Source organism: Phocoena sinus, chromosome X (genome assembly GCF_008692025.1).
Source record: "Phocoena sinus isolate mPhoSin1 chromosome X, mPhoSin1.pri, whole genome shotgun sequence".
NCBI classification, from domain to species: Eukaryota; Metazoa; Chordata; class Mammalia; order Artiodactyla; family Phocoenidae; genus Phocoena; species Phocoena sinus.
Genome location: NC_045784.1, coordinates 15,432,650 through 15,435,442, shown reverse-complemented (window position 1 = coordinate 15,435,442; position 2,793 = coordinate 15,432,650).

Below are 2,793 nucleotides of genomic sequence, written 5' to 3'. Positions count from 1 at the left end.
GGTTGTCGGGTACAGTGATGTAATAATATTTTCTCAAATGATCATTGTAGCTGCTACCGCAGCTAATAATTACAATTAAACTTCCTTAATGAATATACCAGTAACATTGACTTTGTGGTTGAGCTGAAGCATATTGTTGTATTTTCTTTTTTTTTTTTTTGCGGTACGCAGGCCTCTCGCTGTTGTGGCCTCTCCCGTCGCGGAGCACAGGCTCCGGACGCGCAGGCTCAGCGGCCATGGCTCACGGGCCCAGCCGCTCTGCGGTACGTGGGATCCTCCCGAACCGGGTCACGAACCCGTGTCCCCTGCCTTGGCAGGCGGACTCTCAACCACTGCGCCACCAGGGAAGCCCTGTTGTATTTTCTATAATGAAAATCTGTTAAATAAATTAATTGTGTAGACCAGACTATTGAGTGGAGAGGCTGTATTCAATCCCTTTAGAGGCGACAATTTACATATAATACGTAAACACTTGATATGCTAAATATAAGCGCTAAATCAGTATGCTGATGACAAAAATTTTTATCCTGGGCAATCCAATCCAAAAATTGGTTTCCTGGGCAAGGCATCACTAGTCCAATTACAGATGCTATTATATATATTCTTGAAAGCATGAAAATGTGTTTTGCTTTAGATCGAAATATTCCTGCTCTTCTCTAAATGAATATGCTGCTCTTACTTCAATGTACTTATTGAGTCTGACTATTTCTAAAGTAATAGAAATCTGGTCTAACCATGTCATTTTATGAGTTAGTACACTGAGGCTCAAGAGCTTCCATGATGGAAATATACATCATCTTGTGACAATCAGGCTACTGTCATAGACTTGAGCAGTTTCTTTCATACGAAGTCATTAGCACTTTCCTGCTGCTGCTGCCACTGTAAGCTACTACTTCTGCCATCTATTCCTCCCCCATCTATTTGGTTGGTATGGTCAATTGGCACCTGGCATGCATTTCAACCTCCTTCTCATGTGTATGCTGGGCTAAAAAGCTAAAAACTACAGGGGCTAAAAAGCTAAAAACTACATTCCCCAGTGGAAGTGAGGTAGAAGGCATCTTCCTGATGCTTCAGTGTTACCGCTGACAAGCACAATCCTGAAGACGAGAGGTTTATGCATCCATGATCTGGGGTCTAGTCAGCCTGGTGGGTGTCAAGAGGCTGTAGCCATGGAAACTAGATTTTAGCTATGCATCTGTAACAGGGAAGAGCTAAATCAGACTCCATGTTGGATCTGTTTCTTTGACTTTAACCTTTGTTTTGTTTTGTTTTTAAAATTTATTTAATTTTGGCTGTGTTGCGTCTCTGTTGCTGGGCACGGGCTTTCCCTAGTTGCGGAGAGCGGGGGCTACTCTTCGTTGTGGTGCGCGGGCTTCTCACTGTGGTGGCTTCTCTTGTTGTGGAGCACGGGCTCTAGGCACGCGGGCTTCAGTAGTTGTGGCACACGGGCTCAGTAGTTGTGGCTTGTGGGCTCTAGAGCACAGGCTCAGTAGGTGTGGCGCACTGGCTTAGTTGCTCCATTGCATGCGGTATCTTCCCGGACCAGGGCTCAAACCTGTGTGCCCTGTATTGGCAGGTGGATTCTTAACCACTGCCAGGGAAGTCCCTAACCTTTGCTTTTCGTTGCTTTTGTTATTGTAATCATACATAATGGCCTGCCTCTGGGAATCCTGCCCACCTGTGAGTGGCTGCAAGAAAAAAAGAAACTAACACATCCCCTCATCAAGACTGGTGATTCCAGGAGATGTTTTGCAAGACTGATGGACCTTTTCCTTTACTTCCTCACTGCCTCTCCCTCTCTGATTCTATAAAAGAAACTGGCATCCAGACCTAGATAAGATGGTTTTTCAGAGACACTAGTCTGTCATCTTCTCAGTCGGCCGGCTTTCCGAATAAAGTCGTATTCCTTGCCCCATCACCTCGTCTCCGATTCATTGACCTGTCGTGCGGCGAGCAGAGCGAGCTTGGACTCGGTAACACATCCAGTCATTATAGCAGCAACTCCTGCTTTTCACCTTCTCCTTCACTGCATTATGCACATTTCCCCCAGGAAAAAGTGGCCACTAGGACTTCCTCTCTCCCCACTTTAGCTACTCTGGGCTGCTCTAGGACAGCTGGAGGATCCAGGACTCTATGCCCACCTTGCCCCTTGCAGTCCCTGTAAATGAAAGCTGGTGGGGAGCCCTGGGAGTTTTAATTCTTTTCTTGCAAAAACAAACAAACAAACTTATCATTTCTGGAGAAAAAAAAATCTTCCTCATAGTATAAATTTGGATAGACAGCATAGGAAAAAAATATGGAGGCACTTGAAAACTTTCGTACTTGATCTGTAAGAAACGAGGAGCAATTAAATGCTTTTAGCGTGATGACGGTGGTGTTTTAGAAAGATAAGTCTAACAAGCATTAAAGGAGAAGAAGGTGGAATCAGGTAAGCTATCTATCTAGCAGGCTATTTTCGTAGAGACTTCGTTCATTCGTTCATTTGACCGACACTTATCGAGTTGTTATTCCCCAGGCTTTGTACCAGATGCGGAGGATACAGTTGAAGCAAGACTGACTCTGCCTTAGTGAAGTTTATAGTAATTAAGTGAGAACTGACAATCCAGCATAGTAAGTGCTAAATAGAGGATACTCTGAAAACACAACAAAGACAAGTAGAAAAAGCAACATTTAAGCTGACATCTGAAGGATGAGTCAGGAGTGACTCCACCGAAGGATGAGGCGAAGTGGCGGGAAGAACCATCCAGGCAGATTGAAAAGCACATTCAAAGGCTCAGAGGTGAGGGAAGAGAG